At 37.2% G+C, this 18,015-nt stretch overlaps 1 long non-coding RNA gene across 1 annotated transcript in view; it reads right to left on the reverse strand.

Annotated features, from left to right (window-relative positions):
* LOC137223530 (uncharacterized) overlaps window positions 1-18,015 on the reverse strand; it is a 180,781-nt gene that overhangs the window by 114,659 nt on the left and 48,107 nt on the right. The window lies entirely within an intron of this gene.

The following is an 18,015-nucleotide window of genomic DNA, read 5'->3' on the forward strand; positions in this document are numbered from 1 at the left end:
AAGGAGATTTACGTCAGTGGTGAGTAAGTGTGGCAGGGGGAGGGGTCAGAGGAGCAGCGGGGAGAGAGTCATATATATAACACCAATGCATGGTTGCTGTGAGTCACTTTTTCCTGACAGGAGGAATAAAAGAAAGAACCTGTCAGCCGTGGTGGACTCCAACAATCCATAATTGCACTCCTCCAGCTGGGAGGCTACGATACAGGCTGCCGAGCCAATTTCCCTTTGCAAAACGTACTGAACAGATAGCGAAAGCTCTCAAGAGCTAAGACGGCATGCTAAGGTGTCAGGAGCTGCTCACCGGCAGCTGCTACTGATCCCCTGTCTCCTTAGCCCGGAGCTGCCAATTCTACTTCTTCATGCTGTGTCTAGTCCTGCAATCCAGCATTTGCGCCCACTGTATACAATGGTAAAAAAATTCCGCGAGAGATGGATGTGCTTCGGTGATTAAGTGCTACAGCTGCCGACACGATTTTGTGCTCTGCTCTCCCGCTTGCTGTTGTTCTGACCCTTTCTATTCTGATATAGTCCCTAATTCCTGCCCACTTGTCCAGGATTTCAAACTGTCCTCCTCCTCAGTCCCTCCCAAAGGTCCCGTGTTCTTGGTTCCTTATGCCCCATTGTCTGTCCTCTTGCTTTGTGGCTGACTCCTGAACACATTGACACAGGATATTTATCCTTGTCTTGTTTCATGCTGGATGGAATTTCCCAGTCCTTATCCAGCAACACTGATGAACAGCCTCGCTGTAAGGAAGCAAATTCTCACCTATTCTCAAGTAATGGACCCTTTAGACCATAGGTCCCCAACCCACAGGGACCTATTAGGAACCCTGTTAGGAACTTAGCCGCACAGGAGGTGAGTGGCAGGTGAGCTCTCACCATCGCTCCCATTACCGCCTGAACCATTCCCCCTACCCACCCATCAATGGAAAAATTGTCTTCCACTAAACCTGTCCCTGGTGCCAAAAAGGTTGGGGACCGCTGCTTCAGACACACACACACACACAAAACAAAACAAGCTGTATAGAATAATAGACAACAGTTAAGGTCATGGGAATCTGAATTGGACAGATCTGACTTAGAATCCCAGCTCTACCATGCCCTCCTCTATGACCTTGGGCAAAATACTGACCTATTTAAACCTCAGTTTCCTCGTCTGTATAATGAGACACATAATGAATCTCACCTTGTAGGATTATTAAATTTGAAATCTAATTAATACATGTATAAGTTAGCATTAATATTATTATTAAAAATAGATTCCCATATTACTGGTTCAGAGATGAACCATAGATGAATACAAAGCTCAAAAAATTAAAAATCATCATTATTATTAAAGTAACTTATTTTAGACGCAGAAATCACCTTAAATATCCAATCATCTTCCTTACAGGATGAGGAAATTGTGAACTGGAGAGCAAGTTTCATAGTTCTGTCACTTCCACATTCCAAATGAAGATTTTTGGCCTGTATTTCATAATTGCAATTTTGAATGTCCATATTCAATTTATTCACGTCTCCATTCATCCATCCACTATCCATCCATCCATCCATCCATCCATCCATCCATTCTTTAGGAAATGTTTACTAGAGCACCTGCTATGTGCCAGTCTCCTTCCTGAGAACTGGGAATTTACAGTCATTGTCCATAAGCTTCATGGTGCTTTCATTCTTCTTCCTTCTACTGCTTACTATTGATATATCATTCTAAGCTTCTGTTTCTGCCATTAGAAAATGGTAGAATGAATTAATGTCTTTTCTGTATGTCAAGAGTAACCCTTTATAAAGATGTAAGCAGCAGCAAATTTTGAGGGAAGAAAATTCTCATTAATAGAATTGAATCTCACAGATAAATCACTTCCACCAAAACATCACTTAGAAACCTTTAGGTAAACATATACTTCATGTACATAGTGAACTCTCTTTTTCTTCCTTTTGTCTTCTCTTGCCTTTGGTGTCCTATCTCTCTCCTTAATGCAGTAAAGCACTACAGACCAGAACCTTGAGCAAATGTAGAAAACGGAAAAATGTGTGTTTTAATAGATCATAAACCATGCAACAGCAGTGGCTGTATTTTATACCATTATTGGACCCTTAGCACTTGGTAGGTGCCCAATAAATGTATTGATAATAACAGTGAAGGTTCAATGAACAGTTAGAAGCTCTTCTGCAAAATGCTTAATTAATGACTATTATTAACAGCTGAAACGGTCAGCCTTTTGCATTTCACCTTTGCTTTTGTCTGGGACGAGTGTGCTTTGGTATTAGTCAGCAGGTAGGGTACATACTGCCTGACTGGCATCTGATAGTAATCAATGCAATTAAAGAGGAGTTATCCCTTTCAGCATTTATACCCCAAAGTGTCCCATTTACGACAACGCTATGCTCACCCAGAAAGCTTTTTGACATCTTAAGAGCTGTAGCTATTTGGAAGCTGAAAATATTCAACGTAAAAAAGATGGGAACCTAGGGGGAAATTTTAACAATGTGGTGGCCATTCACAAAGGGACCTTGCAGTGTGGGAAAGATGGGAGCTGCTGGAATGACTCCTGAGCAGTCTTGTTTGAGGTAGTTAGTTCTGGGTGATGAAAGCTTTCTCTTTTTCTCACAGGATCCAACTTATCTATGCCTTTGTTCGCTAAACAAACAACCAACCCATAGGTGCTCTTGGTCTTGCAAAGAAGAATCAATTTATGAATCAGATGTTCCTCCTTAAACCTCAGCAGAATATTCAGGCACCTAGCTTTCCTTCTCTCTTCATACACTCCCAGCTTCATCTTCCCAGTAAATCCACCCAGTGTTTCAAGCCAAAGATTTTGGCTTCATCTTTGACTTTTTCTTAGCATCCTCATGCACAACCTCATCAGGTCCTATTGTTCCTACCCTCAAAATATATGCAGGATCAGAGTTCTCACCACTGCTACTACCTTAGGCCATTTATCTGTATTAATTCAATAGCTTCTGAACCGGTTTCCCTACTCTGTCCATGCCTCTTTCAGTCTGCTCTCAACAGAGCAGCCAGAGTGATGCTGCTAAAGGGGTTGTTAGTTCGCTTCATTCATGAGCTAAAAATCCGTTAATTGCTTCCTATCTCTCTCTCATAGTCAATGCCCAATACTGAGTGGCCAATAGGCCCCTATATCATATGGCCCGAGTTCCCACTGCGACCTCACTTTCTACCACTTCCTCTTGCTTTTCCTTCAACACATGTCAGGCCCACTACTGCTTTAGGAACTTCACACCTACTACACCTTCTACTTGGAGTCCTCTTCCCTCAGTATCTGTCTGGCTCACTCTCTCACTTCCTTTGGGTCTTTACTCAAATATTATTGTCTCAGTGAGCTCTTCCCCAGTAATATTATCTAAACTGGCAATCCACCACGTGTACTTTCCATCTCCCTTCCTGTGCTTGGTTATTTTCTTCTTTGTATGTATCACTATCTAATATACTATGTATTATGCTTATTATTTATCATCTGACCCCCTGGTGAGAATGTAAAGGACTATGAGGTAGAATATTTGTCTGTTTTATTTATTGTTTTATTTCTAGTGCCCATAACTATACTTGAAACATAGAAGACACTCTACAAATATTTACCCAAAAATGGATGAATAACTTTATAGGAGGGGGTGTGGTAAGTTAATTTCACTGATATCTCATCCAGTTCATGGGCTCCTGGTATCACTATTGTGGCAGGTTGTGTTTTCCAACAATATCTTCTCTATCGTATGTTCTTCTATAATACAATCTTGCCACTCTTCCATCAAGAGGTAGAGGTAGGCTCATAGCTGTTTCAGATGTTAGGGTCTGGATAAAGCCAAGGGTCTGATGATATAACCTTTTGTTAAAAACTCAGAAAGATTAACAGACATACTTCATAGACCCTTTCAAACAAATGAAAATCTTTCTAAGGACTTCAGGGCATGACTTTCTGTTAAAAATTAGGGCTCCTAAGAATCCTAAGGCCATTGTTCCAGAGTAGCCTGCCGAGGAGACTCTTGAGATCACAGATCCTTGGAATTAGAACTGGAGGGTTTGACTCTATGACATAAATCACAGCAAGATCATTTTTGACCCACCTCCTAGAGAAATGGAAATAAAAACAAAAATAAACAAATGGGACCTAATGAAACTTCAAAGCTTTTGCACAGCAAAGGAAACCATAAACAAGACAAAAAGACAACCCTCATAATGGGAGAAAATATTTGCAAATGAAGCAACCGACAAAGGATTAATCTCCAAAATTTACAAGCAGCTCATGCAGCTCAATAACAAAAAAACAAACAACCCAATCCAAAAATGGGCAGAAGACCTAAATAGACATTTCTCCAAAGAAGATATACAGACTGCCAACAAACACATGAAAGAATGCTCAACATCATTAATCATTAGAGAAATGCAAATCAAAACTACAATGAGATATCATCTCACACCAGTCAGAATGGCCATCATCAAAAAATCTAGAAACAATAAATGCTGGAGAGGGTGTGGAGAAAAGGGAACACTCTTGCACTGCTGGTGGGAATGTGAATTGGTTCAGCCACTATGGAGAACAGTATGGAGGTTCCTTAAAAAACTACAAATAGAACTACCATATGACCCAGCAATCCCACTACTGGGCATATACCCTGAGAAAACCAAAATTCAAAAAGAGTCATGTACCAAAATGTTCGTTGCAGCTCTATTTACAATAGCCCGGAGATGGAAACAACCTAAGTGCCCGTCATCGGATGAATGGATAAAGAAGATGTGGCACATATATACAATGGAATATTACTCAGCCATAAAAAGAAACGAAATTGAGCTATTTGTAATGAGGTGGATAGACCTAGAGTCTGTCATACAGAGTGAAGTAAGTCAGAAAGAGAAAGACAAATACCGTATGCTAACACATATATATGCAATTTAAGAAAAAAAAATGTCATGAAGAACGTAGGGGTAAGGCAGGAATAAAGACGCAGACCTCTTAGAGAACGGACTTGAGGTTATGGGGAGGGGGAAGGGTGAGCTGTGACAGGGCGAGAGAGAGTCATGGGCATATACACACTAACAAACGCAGTAAGGTAGATAGCTAGTGGGAAGCAGCCGCGTGGCACAGGGATATTGGCTCGGTGCTTTGTGACAGCCTGGAGGGGTGGGATGGGGAGGGTGGGAGGGAGGGAGACGCAACAGGGAAGACATATGGGAACATATGTTTATGTATGACTGATTCACTTTGTTATAAAGCAGAAACTAACACATCATTGTAAAGCAATTATACCCCAATAAAGATGTTAAAAAAAAAAAAAAAAGAATGCTCAACATCATTAATCATTAGAGAAATGCAAATCAAAACTACAATGAGATATCATCTCACACCAGTCAGAATGGCCATCATCAAAAAATATAGAAACAAAAAATGCTGGAGAGGGTGTGGAGAAAAGGGAACACTCTTGCACTGCTGGTGGGAATGTGAATTGGTTCAGCCACTATGGAGAACAATATGGACGTTCCTTAAAAAACTACAAAAAGAACTACCATATGACCCAGCAATCCCACTACTGGACATATACCCTGAGAAAACCATAATTCAAAAAGAGTCATGTACCAAAATGTTCATTGCAACTCTATTTACAATAGCAAGGAAATGGAAACAACCTAAGTGTCCATCATCGGATGAATGGATAAAGAAGATGTGGCACATATATACAATGGAATATTACTCAGCCATAAAAAGAAACGAAATTGAGCTATTTGTAATGAAGTGGATGGACCTAGAGTCTGTCATACAGAGTGAAGTAAGTCAGAAAGAGAAAGACAAATACCGTATGCTAACACATATATGTGGAATTTAAGAAAAAAAAATGTCATGAAGAACCTAGGGTTAAGACAGGAATAAAGACACAGACCTACTAGAGAATGGAAGGGTAAGCTGTGACAAAGTGAGAGAGTGGCATGGACATATATACACTACCAAATGTGAAATAGATAGCTAGTGGGAAGCAGCCACATAACACAGAGAGATCAGCTCAGTGCTTTGTGACTGCCTAGAGGGGTGGGATAGGGAGGGTGGGAGAGAGGGAGATGCAAGAGAGAAGAGATATAGAAACATATGTATATGTATAACTGATTCACTTTGTTATAAAGCAGAAACTAACACACCATTGTAAAGCAATTATACTCCAATAAAGATGTTAAAGAAAAAAAAAAGAACTAGAGGGTTTGTACTCTGGGAGTTCAAGGAATTATATCCAAGTGGCTTCATCCACAACAGGACACAATTTAGATAATGAGCTACTGTACTATAAGCTGATGCCATAATGAAGGTTTTGAGGAAAGAGATGAGCATATTTTGCATGTAGGGGGAATGTGAATTGATGTGGCTAGAATGCAGATGAGAGCAGATTGTATTTTCCTAAGATGACTGCGACAATATGTCCTGTCCCACATAATCATCTACAGTGAGGTCTTGGCACTCTCCTATCAAGAGATGGAGGCTAATTCTTCTCCCCTTTGGTCTGGGCAGGCTTATGATCACCTGAACTAATAAATTATGGTGAAATGTTTGCTGTATGACTTCTAGGGCTGTGTCATAAAAGGCAATGCAGCTTCTGCTGTGGAGCCCTGGCCTGGAGCCCTGAACTTCCATGTAATGAGTCTGACTAACTTCTGGCTGCCATACTGTGCAGGAACCAAGCCACACGGGGAGGCTACACATGGATTCCCTACTCAGCACTCCTAGTCTTTGAGTCACCTCAGCCCAGGTGCTTGATGTGGAGTGAATGAGCCTTCTGATGATTCTGGTGCCCAGCTGCCGAGTCACTCCCAGGTTTAAGTCTTCCCAGACATAGTGAAGTAGAGGTGAGTCCCTGATTCTGTCTAAATTCCTGACCACAGAATCTGTGAGAAACATAAATTGGTTGTTTTAAGCCACTATGCTTTGGGATATGCTGTTATGCCATGATATTACCTGAAATAAATCTCTTTGCAGTGTGGCTTTGCAGTTCCTCCATCAATAAGTGGAGTCTATTTTCCATCTCTTAAACCTGGGCCAAGAATGAAACAGAAGTGAAGGTGTGCCTGTTCTAAGCCTCCGCCTGCCTTCTGCTCATGGAATCCTGCCTATGCATTAAGCTTGGGCTGGCCTGCTGGAAGATCAGTGACCAAGACTAGCTTACAGCAAATTGATCACGTGATCAATTGATCATGTAATCAATTTGCCCAGCCTAGATCACCAGAGCTACTTACTTGACCTATAGTTAACCACAGGTGCATGAGTGACCTAGCTAAGACCAGAAAAACCACCCAGCTGAGTTGTAGACTCATGAGAAATATAGGCTTATTGTTTTAAGCTGCTGAGAGGTTTTGTTTTGGTTTTTCTTTGGTTGGGCATGGTGGGGGGATGTGGGCAGGGTAGGAAAAATTGTTACGCAGCAATAGCTAAATGGTACAAGAGGAGAAAGACCTTCCAGGTAACTGAGCTCATGCATATTTTTGAATGGGAAAAAGTATGGTTAGAATGTTGGAAATAAAGATTACTGTTTATCTGTGGTCAACAAATTATTCCCAGTCTTCTCATACCTATGCTTCCAAGCCCAGAGGCCAAGAGAACATGCAGGAGGGACTATTTCCTCTACATTATACATTAATGGGATAAAATAATTCTTCTTCTCATTCTGCCATGCTACTCCTTGCATCAAATCCAATGAACATACCTTGGCTGACTTTATACCAGCCCACTTCCTCTGTAGGATCAGACTTAACACATATAATGACATAAAGTGCTATATAAACAAACAGTGTTACCATGCTCCCAAGCCTAGAAAGAGAAAAAAAAGAAAGAATAACTTTTAAAGTGCAGCTAAAGAATTCAAATTTTCTCAAAGCCAAATTGGAATATGAAAAAAGATTTTAAAAAATTCTAAATTTAGGTGCAATGGTTTTCATGTGTTTAGAATCTGGCAAGCCAGCTTCTTCTCTGCCCTACTTTATAAAGGTTGAGTAGAAGAGGGAAAAAGAAGTTTTGTTTAGTTGCAGATGAACACTATGGTGCCCCCCCAATAATAATACATGAATGTATCATCCAAATATAAAAAAGTCGAATTAAATGTATGATTTTTAAGAGCATCTATTTTTAATTAAGATATATTGCTTTCCTTGAAAGACTAAACATGTACTTTTTTATATAGAAATAATCAATTTCCTAATGTCCTTTAGAAAGCACAACTTTCCATCCTTGGGATAAGAATGATGTAATGAGGAAAGTTAAATTTGTGAATTTTATGACATAATGAAAGTGAGAATAATGCAGTATAAGGGAAGTAATTTAATAAGAAAATGAACACTAAGAATTTGAAATGTGTGCTTTTATGTTTCTTTGGAGTGATATTTTAGTGGTACCTTTATAAGAATACAAGTAACCTGTGTTCAAATTACCTTCCTTGTTGCTGAACACACTACAGCTGGTGAAGCCTATAGTCAGCTAAATCCCAACCCATCACTGGGCAAGGGCGTGAGGTTTGGAAGGAATCTATAACCTAGTGTGGGTGACTGTGTTTTCTGGTTCTGTTTTCTAAGCCCATGCCTTCTGGAGGAGAAGATTAGGTTAGGAGTAGAAGGAAATTGTTAGTTTTGTTGAATTAGTTTTGTTAAGTTCTGCTTTCCTTTCGAACATTCAGGAGAAGATACTTGGTCTGGGACTCAGAGTTAGATGACTGCTGCAGATATTTGTTTAAATCATGAAATAGGTGAGGTTGCCCTAAGAGGCAGCAGAATGTGAGAAGCCAATGGAACTACAAGGAATTCCAGTGTTTTAAATGGATTGGAGGAGGAAGACCAAAAAGGAAGTGAGAATGTGACAAGGATGAATTTATCAAAGGAGGTAAGTACCAGAGAGACTGATAAGATGAGGTCTGAGACAAGTCCATAGGTTTTTGACAACTAGGACAGCATCACAAGGACATTAGCAGGGATAGTTCTGGTGGGATGGCAGGGGTGGTAGTCAATTTTCAGAGGTCTGAGACATGAATATTGTTGAGGAAAAATAGTCATGGGTGTAAAATAATGTTAGGAATGTTTGGAAAGGAAAAGGAAGAGTAAATATAGGGAGATAAAAATCAATAGTAAGAGAAAAAATGAGGGACTGTTGAAGAAGTGGAGAGTTGATAAACCAAGTTATTGGGACCCTTGTTCACTTTGTTCTTACTGAAAATATATCAATTTATCATTCATGGCCTCATCCAAAGAACTGACAGAAATGCCTATCAGAACAGGAACAAAAGGACTCCTGAAACACGCCATTGAAGTCTCTGCCCAGAGGTTCCCCATAACTGAAACATCTTTATATATCTTGTTTCAACACTATTTTTGCTCTGTGAAGTTTTCTGTGTCATCTGGGTGACCTATAGTACACTTATATTTATGTTTCCTTTGTCCTTCATTTAAATTACCCCATTCCATACTCTGGACTTCTCCACAGTTATAGAGCTCCTTGGTATTCTGTGTTACTTTGCTCCCCACCCCCAATCTTTATCCTTTAAACCAAGAATCATTCTACTTCCACTTTCCACATATGGTCTTGTCTTAACAGAAGTTCAGTTCTCTTCAGAGGGCTCATTTATTTCCTTAGTTTAAAATCTCAAGTTAACTAAGTTGACTTTATATAATGGACAAACATGAGGCTGCAAATTTTCCTTTTCACCCTATCCCTAGTATATTTTCCAGTGAATTATAAGTCACGTTTACCTCTAATAATCATCTTGTTTTAGCCAACAAAGGCCACTGTACATACAGAGATTACATATATTTGGAAATGTTCCTCTCTCTTCCTGATTTCTTAGATTAGACTATCCCTTTACTGTCTGTCTCTCTCTTGATTTTTAAAAACATTATCTGAATTCTCAGAGCTCTACCACTAGTAGATTAATTCTGATTTTTTGCCCTATTATAAAAATTAGTTATATTTCTGGCAGGCAGTGAAACATGGAACAGGAGAGACAAAAGGCAGGAACCTGAGAACAAGTTTGTAGTAAAGAGCCAATGTTTAACATTTCTCCACAGTCACCTGAGTCGGTGCTCTCCTGACCTCTGTACAAACTCTGTGGAAAAAAAATCTCTCTGAAACTGGTTTATCAAGTATAAGTCATCAAAAACTAAGCCTTGCCTAATCAGTTTTGAGCCCCTCTGTAACAGGAGCCTTAACTTCATGATTGCAACAACACAATTTAAAATTACTCTGCTTACCTCATTCCCAAAGTTGGCTTCTCCACAGTTTTCCATGGAAACATTCTAATTCGACTAAAGGATTGCCGTAAGATTATGTGACATCCTGGCTTATTTGTTTCTTTGTGTTTTAATCAGTAAAGGTCATAGAGTTTTTTGTTGTTATTATTTTTCTTTTTTTTTTTCTTCTATGCTTAGAATGGCAAATATTTTTCTGGATTTTGTTTGTGTCTTTACTCATTACACATTTGAAGAATGACATGAATTTTTATATATCTTGGAGTTTGTCCTGTACTAGATGAGTCCCCTGTCCCTTCTTGCTCTCACTTGTTCAAGTTTTGAAATTTTAAATCAGATTTATTTTATTGAGCACTGAAGTGAATGATATCATTTTCACAGAAGCCTCTGAGAAGTATAATTGTGTCTGAGTTAAACTGGGTAAGTTGTCTGTATTGACTGAAAGGAGAAACTTGGAAAAGGCTAAAGTTTGGAAAGACTTCTGAATAATTAAGGAGAATGACGGCTAAGCCAAGTACCATATTCTTAGTTGTATAGTCTATAGAAATAGAGTGTGGGAAACAGATGGAAGTTGAGGTATAGACTCAATATCACTGGGAATGTCAGATCAGAAATTATTTTTGGAAGTGTAAAAGGAGCTTTGTGTGTAGGTGGAGCTCAAGAGGTGGGATGCAAATCCTGGGAGGTACTAGACAAAGAATGAAAAATCAAGTCTTGGGTAGTAAGTAGGGCTTATCTGCCTTGAGGAGGAGCTATTTGATATTTCTCTAAGTACTGATTACACTTATTTTCAAATCCCATAGCTTCTGAATTTTTAAATTTCAGTGCAAACCCAGGTGATTTATAACAATTCTATATAAGAGCAGGGAGTTTTTATGTGATTTTCTTCACTTACACTTCTCTTCCACTCTGGTGTTCTACAGATATCACATGTATCTAGATTTAATCCTCATGTAGATTTTTAGCTTCTAGAGATCACAAAGTAGATGGAACAGCTATACGGGTAAGGCAAAATAATGAAAGGATTTACCAGACTTAAGGACTAGAGGAAGAGACTGAACGCAGGAAAGCTGCTGTGCATGCATGCCTGACAGGACTTGCAGCGCTCATGCAATCTTGGGGAGGAACAAAGGGCTGGCAGGTGAAAGAGCAGCAAATACTGTCAGGCCAGGTGTGCAGCATTAAAACCCGGCTGTACCAGGGATCCCAGATGGCTTGAAAGAGAGGTGTGAATGAAATGACCCAGAGAAGTCAGGAGATGGGAGAGGAAGGCATTAAGCTACATTTAGGGTCCTTGCAATGAGAGGGATTTTAACTGCTTGGCAGTTATTTGACTGATAATGAATGTTTGAATCATTCTTGAATAGTGGATAGATCTATTTACTTTTGGAGAAGTATTGTCTAGCCTCTTTTGTCTTCAGCTTTCTCTAACCTGCTCTCAATTGTTTTCATTTTAAAAGAACATGAATATATTTAAGGACTTTTAAAACCTTGAAAGGCAGGAATTTTTAATTAAACATATGCTATATAATCATATGTATTATCAGTATATGAGAATCTAAGATACTAAAAATAAGTTGTCCCTATTGAAATATTCTATATAACCTATATATTATATATACTATGAAATACTATGTATATTATATGTAATGTATTATATACACATATATATGTAATGTATTGATGGGTCGCATTTGTTTTATAGTGGTATACTGGTGGGATTTTTCTTTTCTGGAGATGTAAACATTCTAAATAATATCTATTGTGTGTGTATGTGTGTATGTATCAGTAGCAAACATTTTATTGCATATAAATTTTAATTTCGCTTAACAAGTAATATTCTCCACCATTTTCGTAAGTAACAAGATAATTTTGTGTATGTTTTGTATAATTATGGGAATATGTGAATTTCAAAAAAATTTTCAATTACATACATTTGGTGAATATACTACTTACTAATTCTGCCAAGTGTTGTTTTATTATCCTGACTTTTTAAATTTTTTTTGCATTTTGGTTGAGCTATATATAAGATTGAAAAATTTATTTGGAAATGTATTCTTTAAAAACATTGAACTATTTTAATGGGTCAGTGGCAAGATAAAAACAAGTTAGCTCCAAAAATGCCAAAAACTGATAAAGACTTTACATACCTATATATCAATACCTTGTATATTTGAGAAGCTGAAGAACAGGTTCACATTCTTGAAACATACACAGGTATTGTCACTAGACATAAAACATTGAAGCTGTAAAAGAAAGGAAAGGTCATATATCCCAGTAAGGTTAATGTGAATATGTAGTTCAGTATTTATTTTATAGGGTCAGAAATTATCACAGGGTACTAACTATATTGCAAATGACTGTTGGTAAAAAATTCTCCAAGGGTGTCTTGCATTTCTGTGTATCTTGGGAGTGAGGTACTAACTGCCCTTTGTTCTTAAAAACCTTTAAAAGATTTTTGTATAGCAAACATCCTCAGGAGATAGAGATAGTATCTTCCTCCAGAGTAGAGGGCAGACATGATACCTGCCCATTTATATATAAAGGTTTCAGAATCTCCAAGTTCAGAGTTCTTCTGTAATGCAAACTCTCGGACGCATTGCTCTGTGGAAAAGGAAGCTGGAGGAACCAGCACGAGAAAATGCTGATACTCTGGCTATTGCTATCGCTGTAAATAACAAAATCCTTTATTTTTGACTCAGGAATCTCATGAGTCTGGGACAGCATTCACATCACTATGGTGAGCTAGCTGGTTACCTAGAAAGTGGAGATCCTTTAAAGTCCTTCACAATGATCGTTAGTAGGAAAAAGGTGCAAGTAAAGTACCCTGAAAGTAAAGAAACCCTTACTGCAAGACTACGTAATCATAATGTGTACCTTACAGTAATCAAATAGCAGGTATATCAATTTTCATATGGTACAAAACTTACATACTTGTTACAATATGTGTCCTATTTTTTTAGTAGCTTAGTTCTATATATATATATATATATATATATATATATAATTCTTAGCAATGCTACAGAAGATTTAATGCAAAAATCTGCTGAAATGTGTATTTTAGGGGTTTATATTATAATGCCTATCAAATTTGAAATATGTTTTATCTAAGTGATGAGGGATCTACTCCACATTAGTTGTTGATTGAAAAGATGTGAGTTATAGGGTGTTTAGAATATTACAGTACTTTCAAGCAGATGTGATACTGGTTATAGAAAGAAATAAACTATGTTAGCCTGTTCTCTTTTGATGAGCACCTTTTCCCTTTTATCCCTGATCATCACACATTTCTCACATTAGTTGTTATTCTTCTCTTCCAAACATACTAATACATACTCAAGTTTTTCCCTTAAAGAAAAATATGGCTTGATTTTTTCTGGAAACTTTATATTTTAAATGGACTTTCTGAAGAAATTTTTTAAAAAAATCTTTAGGGGACTCTTTAATCAAACCAGGATGGTAGAATTCCAGGTAGTGAGAATGAAACTTTCCAGTATATATCATGACTGACACCAGTCATTATAGTCCTTACTCCAGTCCACAGAGGCTGTTTCTCTGTCTCTTGGGCTCATAAGTACATAAATTATGTAAAAAAAAAAAAAATCAACATGGTAGGTTTAACAAACATACCTATTTGGAATCAGAAGACCTGGCTACAAGTTTTACTCCAAGACTTAGTAGTTGGATAAACTGGGGAAAGTTACTGAATTGCTCTGAGCATCTTTTCCCTGATTTATAAAATAGGGAAACAATAACCAAAATTCCCTGTCATTGTTGTTTTGAGGATCAAACTAAATGACATGCCTGAATGTTCTTATAAATAATTAAGTTACACACAAATATAACTAGGAAATACATGAATGAGCAAATAACTCTTGGGGCAGAATTGAATAATCTATGTATTTTAATACTTGCCAAGGTCTCTATAAGTTTATATCACTTAATAAGTCTGAAGGTTTATCAGCATCACACATTTAATATTATTATTTGATAGCCAGTTCTGCACTGTGGACATGTTGAAAATTCTTATTTTATGATTTAAGCAAAAGATGCCAATGTCTGATTACTCTTCACTGCTGGCCCTTGATGAAGTTTCTCTAATAAATATGAATTTACTCTAATAAAGTTACTTTTGAACAATAACCCTAGACATAGCCTAGTAAAAATTGCTAAGTTTGGGGATGAAGAAAAATCCTTATAGACATCCAGACAGGAACAAAAAAAGACACCTGAAAACATAAAAAACATAGTGGCTGGATATATCTGCTTCACAATACAAAATTTCAGAACATAATCCGAAATATGAAGTTTTCATAGGGCAAAAATATAATCTAAGAATTCTGTAGAAAACCAGATAGTTAACAATTTGTGAGAAATACAGAAATTACACATTCTCTAATATGTAAGTGCTTGAAAAAAAATTATTAGTTATGACTAAAAGTGAATAAATTAAACTCTACATTTAAAAACTAAAATTTGTATCTTGAGTTAAAATATATTTCTATATAGAAGAAAGTTAAATAAGTAACAGCAGAGGTAGAGTGCTTAAATAAGCCAGTACAAATCCATATAATTTAATGTCATCCAACTATAAAAAAATCACATTGAAAAATATTTAATAATACTGGTTGGAAAGTTTATAGAATAATATTTAATGATAAAAGTAGAAAACAAAACTAAAGATGGATATCATTTCATTTCTGTTAAATATATTAGGCATAAAGAAGGCAGGAAAATATCTGTATGATGACAGTAGTAATTGCTAGGTGGCATGATTATGCATAATTGTAAATTTTATGTTACTTTCAAGGTAATGTTTAATATCTAATATTCTATAATGGCCTTATTTTACTTTTATAATCAGAAATTAAGGAAAGGAACATAAGAGAACTATTGACAAATCCTGCAAAAATAAGCATAAGAAGAGTGGGCCTGCAAAAGAGAATGAGAAAAAACAAAAGATGGAGGAGAAATTGCCAAGGAAGGAGATGATCTGCAGATAAAGCAAACAGCTAACAGTCCAAATACTGCACTGCAATCAAATAAGATGGGGATGAAAAAAATCTACTGGGAAAGTGTAATTGAAAGAGTCATGGGTGGACTTCTCAACAGTAGTCCCAGGCCTTTGCCAGACTCTTGGCTGCTGTAGCTTGAAGAGTGAATGGAGGAAGAAATCATCGTTCATTCTTTTGAGGAACTTGTCTTTGGAAAGGAGAAAAATTGGGTTTTGGCTAGAGAGTATTAAAACTAAAGCCTTTTTTATTATCGTTGTCCTTTGTTTGTATTTTAAGGTATGAAAAGTTAGGCAAGAATTGAATAATGTTACCATAGTAGTTAAAAGCAAAGGGTTTGGAATCAGGTGAACCAGACTTGAATTTGGGTTTCAGGAAGATTGTAATATACAGGGGAACATACAGTAGATGCCATGGATTGTTACTGGAAACTTTAGTTAATTTGTTAATTTAAAATATGAATTTAAATGGGGAGTAATGAAGTATAACACATATTTTTAAAGTTTATTTTAACTTAATGTATATAAGGGCACATTTTTCATCAAATTCTACATATAGATCGAAGCCTTTATTTAGTTCTTCAAATGGCTTTTTGGAATAAATGATGCTCATAACATATCATTTATAATTTCCAGTTGTGAGGTCTTTAAAGTGGAAATTAAATGTAAAGTCTTTAGGAAACATAAGCTTTGTCAAACCGTTACAGATTGTTTCTGTCCACGTCTAATTTAACTACAATTTATAATTTAACTTCTTCAAGACTTTTCAAAGCATTAAGTTTAATTTTCCTAGAAACAAATTGGGGTGTTTGTTGTTACTGTTTATTTTTTTTTCACACACACCTAAATGACTTACATAATTATTTAATTTTAAAATGACAACAAGTGAAACTGAATAAAATAACTTTGGGCAAACTCAACTGACTCGGTAAACTACAACTAAGTTGGAGGACACAGGAGTGCACGAGGGTACAGGAGTGTGGCCGGCAGCCTAGAGCACTGGGTGCTTTTTACAGAGGAATGGAGTGCTTGTTACCAGCAGTTTGGGTAACTTGAGGTGGGTTAAGAGAGTCTACTGTACAGAAACCAAAGTGAGCAAACAATAGAGCAAGGTCCTAATCCTGAAAATAAATCTGTACATTGAAAAGTGTATAATAGAGAAGATATGTTTCTTATCAAAAGTCCAGTAGTAAAAGAATAACATTATAATTAACTGTAAATCATACATCTTAATGATATGCAATGTGAGACTTTCCTAAGTGTAAAATGGTAATAACAACAACAAAACTGAAAGCACATACACCAGATATTGGAACACCATTTGCAATAAATATTTATTTTACAAGAAATAAAATTTTGAGTGCTTTCTTTGGCTGGAGGTTAAAGGGATATAATTTTAGGAGGAATCTTTAAAGAGGTAGATTGAGAATCAGGGTTTTGGTGATTTTTATTTTTGAGAAACTGATGTTGAAATTTAGTTTTTTGCTATTTTCATTTCTCAATTGTAAAATTCCATGAAACAAACTGGACAGTAGATCAAGTTATATAAATTTCTGCTATGATTGAAATCAAGATCATTTTGTTAAAACTGGCTAGTTTTACTTGTTATAAGTGCTTAGGAAAATGAGGAGAGATGTATATTCCATGAATGTGGGGTGAATACACACCCCATAGGGCTGACTACTGAGGCATGTCCACAAAGCAGATTTCTGAGCCAATATAAAGAGGTCAGTGACCAGAAGCACTTTCCAAAACAAGTGGTAGGCCAGAATGGAAATTAAGGCATCAGCTGGGGAATAAAGAGAAACAGTAGAGAGCCAGAGAAACTGAGTGATTGGTTTGCCAAACGGGGAAATCTAGAGCAGGAAGCAGATTGCTGAGACAAAAAGAGATCAGGCTGAGACAGATGGAGGTAGGGGAGCTCAAGGGCCAGTTTCCAGTCTTGTGAACACTGAGGACCATTACTACGTTTCTGTTTTCTGTGGTCTATACTTCCTTTTTCTGGAATCGTCCCACTGGGTCCAAAGGTGGAGTTTGTGCTTATGGCTACTTTCAGACAAGTCTCCCTTTCTTCTTCTTGAAGTGTCCCACATCATCACAGCACACCTTCTACCCCTCATTTTTACTGTCTGCTATTCCTCAGGATGTTCTTTCTCAAATTTCAATAATTTATCTCAATTTATTATTTATTCTATCCAATAATAATGTCTTCTTAGTTTAGACCATCTCAGTATTTCAGCAAGGATGAGACTAGGGTGAGGCAAACACAAAATTTAAAGGGACACTCAGTCTTAGGGTCATGCCAATTTGCTGTCATTACCAGTAATTTCAGCTCTTTGATAACCTCAATATCCTTTCCAACAACACTTTGGTACCCTTGTTCCAGTAATTCTTCAACCCTGCCAATTGATTATTCCCACTAACTTAATTTGCCCCTTGTCCCCTTGATCCCTTCACTTATACTACTGTCTCCCTCAGTCCCCTTAGGCAGCATGCCCCAGTGCATTCAACATCTCCTGGATTCTTTCTTTTTCTCTTCTTCCTCCTTTCAGCCTCTCTTTTCTCTTTAGGGAATCCTTCTGTCATGTGTTGTTATTTCCAACCTACCTGCAGGATCTGGAGCCTCCAACCTCATCGGGCATCTCTTTTCTTAGGTACACCCTCATCTCTGGGAATTTTTCCTTCACAATAACGTTTACACAGTTCACAGAAACATTAGAAATTGCTTACAGTTTAATTCTGCTTTTCCTCAAATCAGAGAATGACTTTTGCGACCTTGTGGCAG

This window comes from Pseudorca crassidens, chromosome 4, assembly GCF_039906515.1.
Source record: "Pseudorca crassidens isolate mPseCra1 chromosome 4, mPseCra1.hap1, whole genome shotgun sequence".
Classification (NCBI taxonomy): Eukaryota; Metazoa; Chordata; class Mammalia; order Artiodactyla; family Delphinidae; genus Pseudorca; species Pseudorca crassidens.